Source organism: Myotis myotis, unplaced genomic scaffold (assembly GCF_014108235.1).
Source record: "Myotis myotis isolate mMyoMyo1 unplaced genomic scaffold, mMyoMyo1.p scaffold_m19_p_20, whole genome shotgun sequence".
NCBI classification, from domain to species: Eukaryota; Metazoa; Chordata; class Mammalia; order Chiroptera; family Vespertilionidae; genus Myotis; species Myotis myotis.
Window position 1 is genome coordinate 22,038,034 of NW_023416325.1, and position 15,467 is coordinate 22,053,500.

A 15,467-nucleotide genomic window follows, 5' to 3' on the forward strand; every position below is an offset into this window, starting at 1 on the left:
ATAAAACATAATGGGCTGAAGTAGAGATGAGGTTTGATAAACGTACTCGTGCAGCTAGAAAGTCTCAATCTCATCCATAAAACAGCAGGCACGCTGAGGTAGCTATTCAAGTGAAGTGAAGAAGGTACAACAGGTTCAAAGAAAAGAGTGAGTTTATAAGTATCTCAAGCTGAAATTTCCGTAAATTCAAAGCTTGGTTTCGTAAGATAAATTAATTACCTACTTTTATAAAATGTATGTTAGAGTTTCTTTATATTGAGTGAATATATAAAAAGGGACACTTGAATTCCCTTCAAAGAATAATGAGTGTCTAAGTGCTATGGAAATCAGCCAGGTCAAGATGCCAAAGAAAGGTATCAAGAGTTGGGTGAGGTGAGCTGTGGAAGGTTTCCCAGAAGACTGGCTGAAGAAAGGGCGATTTTTAAGCAGAAGAGATGGCATATATACTGGTAATTGAAAGGGTTAAAGAGAATAAAATGGGGCAGAGAAAGACTTGTTGTGCTTAGCAGATATCTTGCAGAAAGCTTGTAGCCTTGAGCACAGCACAGCTCAGATAACCAGAAGACACCTGGCATGGGAGGAACCAAGGACAGACCGGACCCTTACGCTTACGTCAGCAGACTGGCTTGCAGACAACAAAAGTTAATAAAAACCTCTCTTTCCCTGCTCTCTTCGCTGATGCCTTTCTTGGTCTCAGCCCACCTGCACCCAGGTGCCTGGAATAAAATCTCTTTTGATACATTATGGCCTCATGTCATAGGTGCGCGACCCAGGCACACTCCAAACCTTTCAGTAATAAGATGAAAATGCACCAAATTAGCTTGACTTAAGGAGGATAAACACCTAATAAAATAAAGAGAACCAGGTTAATGAAACATGTGGAGTGCCTTGAGAGGTGGTATAGTACAGTTAAGAAGACAAGTTCTGCAGTCAGATGTACTGGGTTCAAAACCCGATTCTCTTTGCCAACTGTGACCTGGTGTAAGTCACTTAACCTTTCTAGTCTTCTATTTGTAAAATGAGGGTGATAATACCATCTTTTCACAGAGTTAAGCTCTCAATGAAGTTATCTGGTAAATAGAGTGTTAATAACATAAGTTTACTGTTATAAATTCTTCAGCTAGGGAACGATGAAATGAGAAGAATAAGGAAAATTATTTTAATAGCTCTATAGGGGTAATAACATTTACTAAAGATTTGGCTTATTCTGATAATTTTGTTATTTTAACTTCATTACTACCAGGAAGTAGTTAACTTTTATTATCCCTAATTTATATGTAAGAAAACCACGGGATAGGGAGGTGAAATACCTTGTTTAACTTGACAAAGTTAGTGAGTGATAGAGCCTGGATTTAAATCCAGACAGTCTGGATAAGAAGCTCTGAAGTTCTTCGTTTGCTCTCAATAGCTGCCACTTTGGATCTTCCAAGTAAAGGTTTCCCTCTATTAGTGAAAATGATCGAGGGCTGGCTGCAGACATTTGTCATTTTCCAGCAGACAAACCACGGTCAGCCCCAGGGCCCCATTCCCCACAGAGACCCAAAGCTATGCGGAGTGACTGCAGTGGCTTAGGGCTGCCTGCAGCCGGAGGTGGGAGGAGAAATGCTAACTCCTGCTGAGGTTAAACTCTTCTGTGCCTTCCACTGGGCTATGTGCTCCCACTGGGCTACTTCATCCTCCAACTTCCTTCACTGGGACACTTCCAAGCTCATGTTCTGTTTCACTTTATTGCCCCCACTGATTCAAATGGACTTTACCTGAATGAGACGCTACAAGAACATGAGGGAACGGCACACCTACTCTCCATACACATTGGCAAACTTCAATGTCACTCAAAACAAACAAACAAAAAAACCCAGAAACAAAAACCACCTCTTAGTGTTTCCCAAAATAGATTCTATGGGACAAAAATTTCTTAGGCAATTTATTTTATTTGCATGACTAAAAGCAGCGATGGACAAACAGATCTGGTAAATGCCGAGCTAAACAAAATTAACTTGACTGCTTTGTTTTGTTTTGTTTTTGTAAAGAACTTCCTAAAGCTCGGAATATATTTTGCCACAAAACTTCTCCTCCTCCCTTTTTTCTTAGCACACCTAACGGTTTTATGGCCCATAGCACACTCTTTAGGAAGCTTTGCTCTAAAAGAAGGAATCTTTAAAAAAAAAGGGGGGGGGGGAATATTTTTAAATCGTTTTTCCAATACAAACTGGGTAAAGCATGATCGCTAACTCTTGATGCAGAAACTAAATATAAACAGTAACAACCATAATAGTAGCAAACAATATTTGTTAAGCATTTATTATGTGCCAAGTATTCATTATACGGTACTTTAATTTCATTATTTAATTCTCATTACACCCTTTTATCATCTCTAAAATGATGAAATTGATGAGCAGAGGTGTTCAATGACTTGTTCAATGTCACAAAGCTAGGAGGTGACAGAGTGGATCGTATCCAGACAGTTTGAGCCCAGAGCTCTGAAGCATTCGGTGCTAGATATCTCCAAAAGCAGACACTTATCTGTCTAGAGAGGACTCTTCTGTCCTTAGTAATTATGAGTATTTAATATCCTTGTGGTTGTTTTTTTTCCAGAGATATACACAAAGAATCAATGACTGAAGTCTTTCGTTTCACTCCTCTAAAAAATTCAGATGAAATAATTACAGTCCAGGACTTCAGGAGGGGAAAAGAAAACCCAATACAAATATACAGAAACTGAAACAAGAATGAGAAGGCATGAGTAATTTTACTTACAAATTTTCTAATTAATCTCGACAAAAAGTGAGACATTCATAAGATTAATGTCAAAAATTTTAAGTCACACTAAAAAAAAGACAATTTTTCCTTGGTGGCTACAAAGCAGTGGTTCTCAACCTTCCTAACGCCGCAACCCTTTAATACAGTTCCTCATGTTGTGGTGACCCTCAACCATAAAATTATTTTCGTTGCTACTTCATAACTGTCGTTTAGCTACTGTTATGAATCGTAATGTAAATATCTGATATGCAGGATGTATTTTCATTGTTTGCGACCCACAGGTTGAGAACCGCTGCTATAAGGGGTGCTGGATTCTATTCTATAATTGGAAATTTCTGCAACCTGTGAGAATATTTTCAGAGGAAACTTGATTTAGAAAGAATCAAATTCTTGACCAGAGTTTAAGTTACAGTGTTTTAAAGCTTATACAGATTTTCCAAATTCTCAGTTTTCCCTCTACACGTGGGTTCAACGAACACTCAAACAAATGTTATCTGGCCTTCCATAAATAATACACATAAAAAAAAACCTTTAAAGGGGCAGTAATTCTTTAAAAAACATGCAAGCAACCAAACTATCCAAAAGGCCTAAGAGACCAAGACATAAAACCGCTGTAATAATAACAATAATAGTAATAGCTAATACTGTGAGCGCTCTTACTCAAAGTATTAGCTGGTCTTATGTATTAGACCAGCAATTTTCAACCATAAAAAATTTTAAACATGCCACACCTTACTGTTTAGTCAGAGGCACTGACCTCTTTTCCCTTAGATTGTTAAATTAAAAATGACAACAGCCAACACAATAGCCATTTGGTGTGAATCAAAATTGTTTGTTTGCTTTCTTGCTTTCTTTTCTTTTTTTTTTTTTTGGTCTCATCAGCAAAAATATATTTTTTGGTGTGTCACAAAATTTTAACAATTAGTTTATGTGTGCCATGATATGAAAAAAGGTTGAAAATCACTGTATTAGACATTGTACTAACTGTTTACAGTTACTCATTTCATCTTCACAACATCCCTTTGAGGAAAGCTCTATTATTAGCAATTCTAGAGATGAAGATACTGAAGCACAGAGAGATGAACTAATTTGCCCAAGGAGAAAGCAGAGCTAGCATTCCAACCCAGACAGTCTGGCTCCAGATCCGGAGATCATGCTCTAAACCAGCCGTGGGCAAACTACGGCCCGCGGGCCAGATCCGGCCCGTTTGAAATGAATAAAACTAAAAAAAAGACCGTACCCTTTTATGTAATGATGTTTACTTTGAATTTATATTAGTTCACACAAACACTCCATCCATGCTTTTGTTCCGGCCCTCCGGTCCAGTTTAAGAACCCATTGTGGCCCTTGAGTCAAAAAGTTTGCCCACCCCTGGTCTAAACCATTTCACAATACTTCTCCCTCCTCAACTTTGCTTGTCCCTCCAACCTCAGCCCAGATCCTTGTTATATCATGGATTAAAACGCACTTTCTAACAGCTAACAATGAACAAAGCACACATGGACCATCTTCCAAAATAGGCCATAAAAACAATTAAAGACCAAAAAAAATTACACAAAATATGTGCTGCAACTACAATGAAATTAAATTAGAAATCACTCATACACAAATATCTGTGTAATCCTGAAATATTTGGGACAATATAAGAGATCACATGAGATATTCAAAATACCTTGAACTGAATGAAGATAACATAACAAAATATGTAAAATGCAGCTAAAGCAGTGTTTAGACTGCAGTGGTTCTCAACCTTCCTAATGCCGCGACCCTCTAACACAGCTCCTCATGTTGTGGTGACCCCCAGCCATAAAATTATTTTCGTGGCTACTTCATAACTGTAATGTTGCTACTGTTATGAATCGTAATGTAAATATCTGCTATGCAGGATGTATTTTCATTGTTACAAATTGAACATAATTAAAGCATAGTGATTAATCACAAAAACAATATGTAATTATATATGTGTTTTCCAATGATCTTAGGCGACCCCTGTGAAAGGGTCGTTCGACCCCCAAAGGGGTTGTGACCCACAGGTTGAGAACCATTGATTTAGCGGAAAATATACAGCATTAAACATTATACTGGAAAAGAAGTAAAATCAATTATCTAAGCTTCCATTATAAGAAACTAGAAAAAGAAGAGCAAATTAAACTAAAAGCAAGTAGAAGAAAGGAAATAATATAGAGGAGAAATCAATGAAACAGAAAACTATAAAATTTATTTCTGTAGAAATCACCAAGCTAGTCTTAAAATTTTTATGGCAGCAAAGGAATTGGAATAACCAAACCAATTGCGGCCAGGGGGCAGGGGGTGGGGGTGGGGGGTCGGGCAGGAGTTGGAGGATTCACATGAACTGACTTTAGGCTTTCTATAAAACTACATTATTCACAGTGTGCTATTGGTGAAGAATATGCATGCTGTTCTATGGAACGGAATAGAGATTCCAGAAATCCACAAAGTTATGATCAGTTGATATTTGACACAGATGCCACGTGGAATGGAATTGTTTTTACAATGGTGTTGGAACAATTCAACGTCCTTATGCAAGACATACCTCATAATGTATATAAAAATTAACTCAAAATGGATCACAAATATCAATTTGTAACTGAAATCCATAAAGCTTCCAGGAGAAAATGGGAGAAACATCTATGTGACACTGGGCTAGGTAAAGATTTAAGACAAACACACAAATCATAAAAGAAAAATGGTAAATTGAACTTCAAAATAAAAACTTCTGCTCTTTGAAAGACATTGTCAAGAAAATAAAAAGATAAGCCATGGGCCTGGTGAAAATTCTGCAAATATGTATCAGATAAAGGAACGTTACCCAGAATATACGTGATTATCCCAACTCAGTAAGAAAACAGACGACCACTATGAAAGAGAAAACAGATGACCCACTATTAAAAAATAAGCAAAAGATCTGAACAGACACTTCACCAAAGAAGAGGTGTAGATGGTAAATACATACACAGAGATGCTTACATCATTAGTCCTTAAGAAAATGAAAAATTAAAACTTACACAGAGATACAGCTATCTACCTATTAGGATGTTCAAATTAAAAAACTAAAGGTGACTGTAACAAGTGCTTATGAAGAAGCTAAGCTACTAGGAATTTCCAACATTGTCAACGAGAATGAAAAATGGTATAATCACTTTAGCAATAGTTTGGCAGTTACATATAAAGTTAAACAAGTTACCATAAGACCTAAGAGAAATGAAAATGTATGTACACACAAAATCCTGAGTGTGAATGTGAATGTTTATATCAGCTGTATCCAGAACTGCTAAAAACTGGAAATAATCCAAAAGTCCGTCAACTAGTGAATAAACTGCAGTACCTTTACACAGTGGAGTACTTACTCCGCAATAAAAAGATACAAACTACTGACTGACGCAGTGTAGATGAATCTTAAATACAGTATGCGAGTCTCCGGACTACCAACCCGAATGCGCCCAATCTCGGAACTTAAATAATTATGCTACATGAAAGAATTCATTTATATGACATCCTTGAAAAGGTAAACTAAAGGGAGGCACCAGTGTCACCCCAATAAATCTGAAAAAGGTAAAGACCCTTTGCAGACGCTAGGAGTAGGAGGGGCCTTGTTGAATACAAAGGGCATGAGGTAACTTTCTGGGGCAATGGAAATGTTTTATTTCTTGATGATGGTGGTTGATACAAGACTATGTGTGTTATCAAAATTCATAGACCTGTGTGCCTAAAGAGTGAATTTTACTGTTTGCAAATTATACCTTTTTTAAAAGTAGGGGGGAAAGGGGTGACTCTCTGCTGATGAATCAAGAACAGATTATAGTGGGGTAAGGCAGAAGCAGAGAACGGAGACTACTGCAGTCATCCAGGCCAAGGACGATTGATGGTGGCTGGCACTAGGGTAAAAGTCCTGCTAGTGGTGAGAAGTGACCTGATTCTAGTTATATTTTGAAGATAAGGTCGACAGGATTTTCTGACAGACTGAACATGGACCATGACAGAAAGAGGAGCCAAGGATGACTACGATGGTTTTGGTCCAAGCAACTGGAAAGATGGGGCCACCACCCTGAGATGGGAAGCTACATACAGGGGAACATGTGTGCGTGCGTGTACTGGGGATAGAAGGGGAAGTCAGGAATTCAGTTCTAAGCTCCAATCTACTATAAAATGAAGATGTTGCCAATATTTATGTCAGTTTGTTTTGTTTTGTACGCATCACTGCATTCCTCCGTTTCAGCTGCAAGTCCTGTTATATGCAGACTTTGTTGTGGCCCTGAGCATTGGTCGGCAAACTCATTAGTCAACAGAGCCAAATATCAACAGTACGATTGAAATTTCTTTTGGGAGCCAAATTTTTTAAACTTAAACTATATAGGTAGGTACACTGTTATTAACTTAATTAAGATACTCCTAAGGCTTAGGAAGAGCCACACTCAAGGGGCCAAAGAGCCGCATGTGGCTCGCGAGCCGCAGTTTGCCGACCACGGCCCTAGAGGAAAGCCCAGCCCTCATATAGTTCTGCTCCCTGTGGCTCGATGGGTCTATCAGTCCTCACCCCCAAGTTAGCTTGCTCCTTCTTTACAAAAGGGGAAATGTATCCACTGCTGATGGCTCCTTAAATCGGGTCCCACTCACACCCCTGGAGAACAAATCCCTCCACGTCACCACGCCTCTATTTCACTCATTATGTCTCCCGTTTGCCCGTTTATGTGAGGGAGAGGTTAGATACTTTGGGAATTCGTGTCTCGGCCACCTACATCTGATATAGCTTTCCCTCCCTATTGTGGTGTTTATCGTTTCTACTAAGTGTGTGCTTAACACACAAAAACAAAACAAAACTTTTCATCTCTCCAGGCAGTCAGTTCCCTGAAGCTCTGCTGAGCCTTTCTGCAGAGGCTCTCTATCCTCTCCTTTACACTATCACTAATTTTTTTTTATCCTCATCCAAGGATATGTTTATTGATTTTAGAGAGAGAGGACAGGGGACACACACAACAATGTGAGAAAGAAGCATTGATTGGTTGCCTCCCATATGCATCCTGATGGGGGACTGAACTCGCAACCTAGGTATGTGCCCTGACTGGGAATCAAACTCGCAACCTTTTGGTGCACGGGGACGATGCTCCAACCAACTGAGCCTGAGCCACCCGGCCAGGGCTGAACTGTCATTTTCATCTGAGCGCTGGGAAGAAAGAATCTGGTAACAAAACAAAAAGGCTACTATGGATTCCCACAGAAAGCTTTTTCCTCTGAAGGGAGAGCCAGTTCTGTTTCCTGCTGCAATACTGTCACCTAGAAACCAAAATTCTCGGCTGACATAACATTTCAGGGCTAGTTTAATTCCTAGGAAACTATTCAGCACAGTTCAAAACATAAAAATCAGCAGCAGCAGCACTTGCCTTCATACCACCAACAATCTGAAATCTCAAATTGTAAATTTCTAAAAGTAATGACAGCTGCTTAGTTTATTGACCATTTAATATATGTAGGGTGCTATGTTAAGTGCTTTGAGTAAATGAGCCCAGTCAATACCCAAAATAGCCATTAGACAAAGTTATTATTGTTACTCTTATCTTATACATGTAAAGTTACTAATTTCCCAAAAAATTAAAAATAAAGTTAGTATTTAAGAAAACATTCATAAAAACAGGAAGTAGTGTACCTACCTTAGAAGCACCAACTACCTACAATCTGGTTTGAATGACAAATATCTGTCGCACCGCAATTTAATGTCAGATCTGACCTGCACAGGAAGATGTTTTTTTTAAAAAAATTTTTTATTGATTTCCGAGAGGAAGTGGGGAGGGGGAGAGAGAGAGAAACATCAGTGATGAGAGAGAATCATTGATCAGCTGCCTCCTGCACTGGGGATTGAGCCCGCAACCCGGGCACGTGCCCTTGACCAGAAGCATACCTGGGACCCTTAAGTCTACAGGCAATGCTCTATCCACTGAGCCAATCAGCCAGGGCCAGGAAGACTCTTTAAATCGATGTTTTACTGAGCCCTTCCAAAGCATAAGGGACGACTTTGGCACTGCATCAGCACTGCAGGGACATAGTAAAAACTTACAGCTCCTGACTTCAAGATTAGAATCTAAGTGGGAGATAAAATGCACATAAATGACTCTAAATGAACCAGAAAGAGATCTAACATTCAATAAAAGGACAGACAACTACAGGAGAGGAGGAAGAGACTACTTCCAATTGCTGAGGTTACTGACATTAGCTTCTCCTGAAGAGTTAATATTTGAATTGTGCTCAAAGGATAAGGAGATCTGGCCTGGCCGGTGTTGCTCAGTGGTTAAGTGTCAACCTATGAACCAGATCACAGTTCGATTCCCGGTCAGAGCAAGAGAGTTCATGGGGTGGAAGGATGGAGGCTTTTTTCAGGCCCTCTTCTGAGTATTTCTATTGTGACAGCAGACTCTGTGATTAACCTTGTGCAGTAATTAAGTAGTGTGTTTATAACCTGAATCTCAATGGACTTTTCTAAGATTTCTCCTCAGGCTCAGGAAGAAGTAAAATAAGATTATGGCTTATAAACCAAATAAATGAAGTTTTATGTTAGTGAATATCTGTACCAATAGCCTCAAGCTTCACTATGCATAGAACCAAACATAAAGAAAAAGTAGAAAAGGAGATTCAAGTGAACAAAATAAACCAAAATAATAATAAAAGATGTAACATTGATTTCAATGCTAAGTAGAGAGAAATAAAAAAAAAAAAAAGAGGAAAAAGGAAAATATGAATTTAGTCTCTCTAGAGGCTGAATATACAGATTAGGTTTATTTTTAAGGTAGCCATTTAAACTGGCTTTTAGTCTAATGGGGAAAAAAAACACAATGCCAGAAGCATCGAACAGACCATCCAATCTAAGAGGGAAGGCAGGGGAGAGTAAGAGATCAACCAAAGGACTTCTATGCATGCATATAAGCATAACCAATGGTGGACACAGTAGGGGGGTGAGGGCATGAGCTGGGGGGGTGGGAGCGGCTGAGGAGAGGTCAATGGGAGAAAAAGGAGACATATGTAATACTTTAAACAATGAAGAATTTAAATTAAAAAAACAAAAACAATGCCAATATTCATAATGTTCCATAGCAGAGCACTGGTCTTCTTGTCCTCCTATCCTTACATACCATAACCACCCTGAGTATGTACCCTTGCTTTTAGCCACAGTGAATATGAACTGTGTTTGTCTTAACTGCTGAGATAAATGGGGATAATCTCTGGTTTGGGTAGAGAGTGATTTTGTAAGCAGTTGAATGTCTGGTGATAGAAAAGGAAAAGTAGGGCAGTATGCAAACAAGACAAAATAAAACTAGCCCTGTTTCTGTTCATCAACACTGAGTGGGATGAGAAGGTGGTCCATGTGTACAAGAAAGAATGAATTCTGACCTAGACTCCAGCTCCGATGAACTGAGCAGCTAGAATCTATTAAAGGGAAAGAAGATTCACTAGTATTGACTTAACAGAGAATCTCAAGGCTGTGCCAGTTGGCACTGTAAGCAAAATTGTACTTGCATATCTAATCTCATTTTTTTTCCAATGGCCATTTTCTAATATACCAGGATCAGGATATAAATCTCAAGGAAAGAGTCTGAGAAAACAAGCCAAACCACAGCCACTGGATCCTGGAGCCCTGGAGTGAGCTGAAGACTACAGGGGATGCCTACGGGTTCAGAATAATTCTCATACTCACAGAACTAAGAACTCAACATAGGAGGGGGGCCAGGAGATGGGTGGGTGAGCACTGCTAATTCTTGTCTGGTCTGAATGACTGAGAAGTTTACCCTAAAGTGAGCTAGCTTAACAAGTATTATTTGAGAATTGCTATGCTATTTCAATCATCTGCATTTTTTACAAGGACTTATGAATTAATCTATATATTTACAATTTTAAAAAGCCAAAATTATACTTGTCTCGTTTCCAAAAATCACACAAACCCAGTAGGTTACAAAGGGAAAAGGCTAGGTTTCTCACAGGTGCTTTACATTGCTGCTCTTTTAGTGGGTAAGTGAATAGTAAAGGAAGTAAGCACATTGTAAGGAAAAAAAATTCTTCAAAAAATTGTGCATAGACAATTCTTTATCACCTCTCTGTGTAAAAACACTAATGACGAAAAAGTGAGCAAACTAGAGATGATTTGTATAACATTGTTTTTCTTTTAAAAAATATTTCAGGGCCCAGGATGTAATGCAAACTTATTATGTAAATGCTTTTACATTAATAAAAGTAAAACTAAAGCTAAACTTACATATATCCCTGATAGTCTCCTCTCTAACAATATTACTAGATGGGTTGATCAACTCTAAAAGGCTTCACTGTATATCAAACCATCTAAGTGAGTCTTCTAAAGGTAAAAAAATTCTGGGAGAAACCAAGATGGCGACATAGGTAAACACCGGAGTTTGCTGCCTCGAACAACCACTTCAAAAATACAACTAAAAGGCGGAACAGACATCATCCAGAACCACAGGAAGGCTGGCTGAGTGGAAATTCTACAACTAAAAGGAAAGAGAAAAGCATACCGAGACTCAGAGGAGGCGCAGTGCAGAAGTAAAATACTAAGGTACAGAGGCGCACACGGAGCGGGCTGGCGGCGGAGGGCGCGGTTGTCATTTTCAATTGGGAGGGAGTCTCAGGCTCTGAGCTCCAGTTCCGGGCGAGTCTCTGGGGACCCAGACTCATACGGGAGAAGCGGGACTGTCTGGCATCGGTCGGAACTCGAGGGCAGCTTTCTCTTGGAGGGGCTTGCAGCGATTGCCGAGACACTCAGAAGCGGAGCCTCTGAGGGCAGCCATAACTGCTAGCCCCGCCCTGTTGGTCCCGTGGGACCCTCCCCGGCCAAGCCCTGCAGGGAGGCTTTTGCTGGATAGCCTAAGGCAGAGGCTAGATTAGCACCTCCCTAGAGATCCAGGAGCCAGTGTACCCAGAGGTCAGTGTGGGACGATCCAGATTGCAGCTCCGTGGAACCATAAAGGACACACTCAGAGGGCAGACTCAGTGAGCATCAAAGCCCCACTGAAGCAAGTCTTGCCCCAGAGGGGTGTCTCCAGCACAGAAGTCCTCCCACTGCAGACACAGCTGATTCTCACAGCCAATTGGCCTGGAGGTCACTTCCTCCCAGTGATACCTACAACAATCAAGGCTTAACTACAACAAGACTGTGCACAAAGACCACAAGGGGGTGCACCAACAGTGTCCTCCTCAGGTAATTGGGGAGGCTGAACCACTGGGCCCTAGAGGACACTTAGCACAGAAAACCACTTTATCAACACAGGGAAGCATAAAAAATGCAGAGACAAAGGAAAAGGACACAAATGACAGAAATGGAGGAAAGCAAACTACTGGATATAGAGTTCAAAACCACACTTTTAAGGTTTTTCAAGAATTTTCTAGAAACTGCCGATAAACTTAATGAGATCTACAAGAAATCTAATGAGACCCTCGAGGTTGTGATAAAGGACCAACTAGAAATTAAGCATACACTGACTGAAATAAAGAATATTATTTCTTATTTCAGACAAAATCGTGCACTTATCAATGAGGACAGTGGGTGGGGAGTGAGGGAGGAGGGTGGGGTGGGAACTGGGAGTTATGGGGGGAAAAAGAGGAACAACTCCCAACAGCAGACTAGAGGATCGCAAGAATCAAGTCAACGATTTGAAATACGAAGAAGCAAAAAACACCCAACTGGAAAAGCAAAATGAAAAAAGACTCCCAACAGCAGACTAGAGGATCGCAAGAATCAAGTCAACGATTTGAAATACAAAGAAGCAAAAAACACCCAACCGGAAAAGCAAAATGAAAAAAGAATCCAAAAATACGAAGATAGGGTAAAGAGCCTCTGGGACAGCTTCAAGCGTACCAACATCCGAATTATAGGGGTGCCAGAAGAAGAGAGAGAGCAAGATATTGAAAACCTATTTGAAGAAATCATGACAGAAAACTTCCCCTACCTGGTGAAAGAAAGAGACTTACAAGTCCAGGAAGCACAGAGAACCCCAAACAAAAGGAATCCAAAGAAGACCACACCAAGACACATCATAATTAAAATGCCAAGAGCAAAAGACAAAGAGAGAATCTTAAAAGCAGCAAGAGAAAAACAGTCAGTTACCTACAAGGGAGTACCCATACGACTGTCAGCTGATTTCTCAACAGAAACTATGCAGGCCAGAAGGGAGTGGCAAGAAATATTCAAAGTGATGAATGCCAAGAACCTACAACCAAGATTACTTTATCCAGCAAAGCTATCATTCAGAATTGAAGGTCAGATAAAGAGCTTCACAGATAAGGAAAAGCTAAAGGAGTTCATCACCACCAAACCAGTATTAAATGAAATGCTGAAAGGTATCCTTTAAGAAGAGGAAGAAGAAGAAAAAGGTAAAGATACAAATTATGAACAACAAATACACATCTATCAACAAGTGAATCTGAAAATCAAGTGAATAATCTGATGAACAGAATGAACTGGTGATTATAATAGAACCAGGGGCATAGAAAGGGGGTGGACTGACTATTCTTGGGGGTGGGGGGAAGGGGTGTGGGGGATGTGGGAAGAGACTGGACAAAAATCGTGCACTTATCAATGAGGACAGTGGGTGGGGAGTGAGGGAGGAGGGTGGGGTGGGAACTGGGAGTTATGGGGGGGGAAAGAGGAACAACTGTAATAATCTGAACAACAAAGATTTAATTAATCAAAAAAAAAATAAAAGATATGTGATTGTACACAGAAAAAAAAATTCTGTGTAATTATTACCCACTGCTACAAAATTTAGCCAACTGGCAGAACACTTTCCCAAGCTATTGGTTAAGCAGCTGAAATAGGTGATCTGTTCACCCAGCAACTGCTTAAAAGATTTGGGCCCAGTCCTAGCCGGTTTGGCTCAGCATTATGAGCATCAGCCTGAGGATCAATTCTGATCAAGGGCATATGCCTGGGTTGCAGGCTCGATCCCCAGTAGGGGGCGTGCAGGAGGCAGCCAATCAATGATTCTCATCATTGATGTTTCTATCTCTCTCCTTCTCTGTTACTCTCCGAAATCAATAAAAACATTAAAAAAAAAAAAAAAAAGATTTTGGTCCAGCCAGTGTGGCTCAGTTGGTTAAGAATCATCCCATGCACCAGAAGGTTGTTGGTTCGATTCCCAGTCAGGGCACATGCCCCAGTTATGGGCTTTATTCCCAGTAGGCTACATCATTGATGTTTCTATCTCTCTCCCTCTCCCTTCCTCTCTCTGAAATCAATAACAACATCATAAATAAAAGATTTGGAAGTTAGATTTGGAATATATAGCAAACAGAGGTAAAATGAATTTTACTTAGAAAATCCAAATTGCCCTAAAAAACAGAGCCCAACGTATTCTGTATGATATATGCATGTGGGATCTGAGAATATGTCCAAAAATAATGTCTGGATTATGCCAGGCATCCTAGTTAGCTTTGAACTAGTCTAATCAGTGAATAATACATGTGGTCTATACCTTTTGGGACTAGAAAGATCCAGTTTCGCTGAGATTCTTGAAAACAACTCTGGGTTACAGGCTCTAAATCTTCCCACACATACTTTCCCCTGAAAGTTTTCATATCCTCCAGCCTTATCACTTTTTTATGACAGCTACTTTATAACTCCAGCTTCTAGTATGAAATGTCTTTTTGTTCTTTTGTGTGTGTGTGGTTTTTGTTGTTGTTAATCCTCACCTGAGGGTATTTTTCCATTGATTTTTAGAGAGTGGAAAGGACTGTGGGAGGAGGAGGAGAGAGAGAGAGAGAGAGACCATGTGAGAGACACACTGATCAGTTGCCTCCTGCACACACCCCAACTGGGGCCAGGGATCAAACCCGCAACCCAGGTACATGCCCCTGATTGGGAATCAAAGCCACAACCCTTCCAGCACTCTAACCACTGAGCCATACCAGCCAAGGCAAGCATGAAACGTTTTTATTTGAAAATCTAGAATTGAAAGGATGTTGACAAGGATTCCGTAAAAATAACCATTCCTAACAACGTAAACAGATATGCACTGTAAACCTAATTTTGCCCACCCCTGGTATACAGGCAAACTGGTCAGATGCTTCCTCTGGCTGAATCACCCAGCCACGGAAAACCACAAGTTTACATTTCAGATTGGTTCTGAAATATTACCCTTTGGCGTGCAAATTTAAATTCATAAGGCTTGAAGAAACTGTTGTAAAGTCACTTGCTAGACCACACTAGGTTTAGAAACATGATGGATGATCAGTCAAGGACAGCTCCAGGGCCTACCAAGGGAACTCGGTTCCTGGAACACTCTTATCTTATGCAGGGGTTTATGAGTCCTCCCCACAGCTCATTCTCTAGAGCAGCGGTTCTCAACCTGTGGGTCGCGACCCCTTTGGGAGTCGAACGACCCTTTCACAGGGGTCGCCTAAGACCATCGGAAAACACATATATAATTACATCTTGTTTTTGTGATTAATCACTATGCTTTAATTATGTTCAATTTGTAACAATGAAATTGGGGGTCACCACAACATGAGGAACTGTATTAAAGGGTCGCAGCATTAGGAAGGTTGAGAACCACTGCTCTAGAGCCATCTGCATGTTAAGGTCAAAGGAAATCTCAACATATCCACACCATGAAAGTTTATGACACAGTGTAGAAAGTCTAAAAAGCCAATTACTGCTATTCCAGACTCCACACTATGAAAAAGAACTCTGAGTC

General features: G+C 40.1%; 1 protein-coding gene across 10 annotated transcripts in view; it reads right to left on the reverse strand.

The window, feature by feature from the left end:
- The window catches only part of SPPL3 (signal peptide peptidase like 3), a 108,505-nt gene that overhangs the window by 56,129 nt on the left and 36,909 nt on the right, over positions 1 to 15,467 (reverse strand). For 4 of the 10 annotated variants that reach the window (XM_036354197.1, XM_036354195.1, XM_036354196.1 and 1 more), the window contains exon 1: positions 8,427 to 8,492. The exons of 2 other annotated variants lie outside the window; for them this stretch is intronic. The gene's annotated coding sequence lies outside the window, so the exon portion shown is untranslated. Of the gene's footprint in view, positions 1 to 8,426; positions 8,496 to 15,467 lie in introns of those variants that run through there. 4 more of the 10 variants (XM_036354199.1, XM_036354198.1, XM_036354190.1 and 1 more) reach the window with 3 other exon arrangements.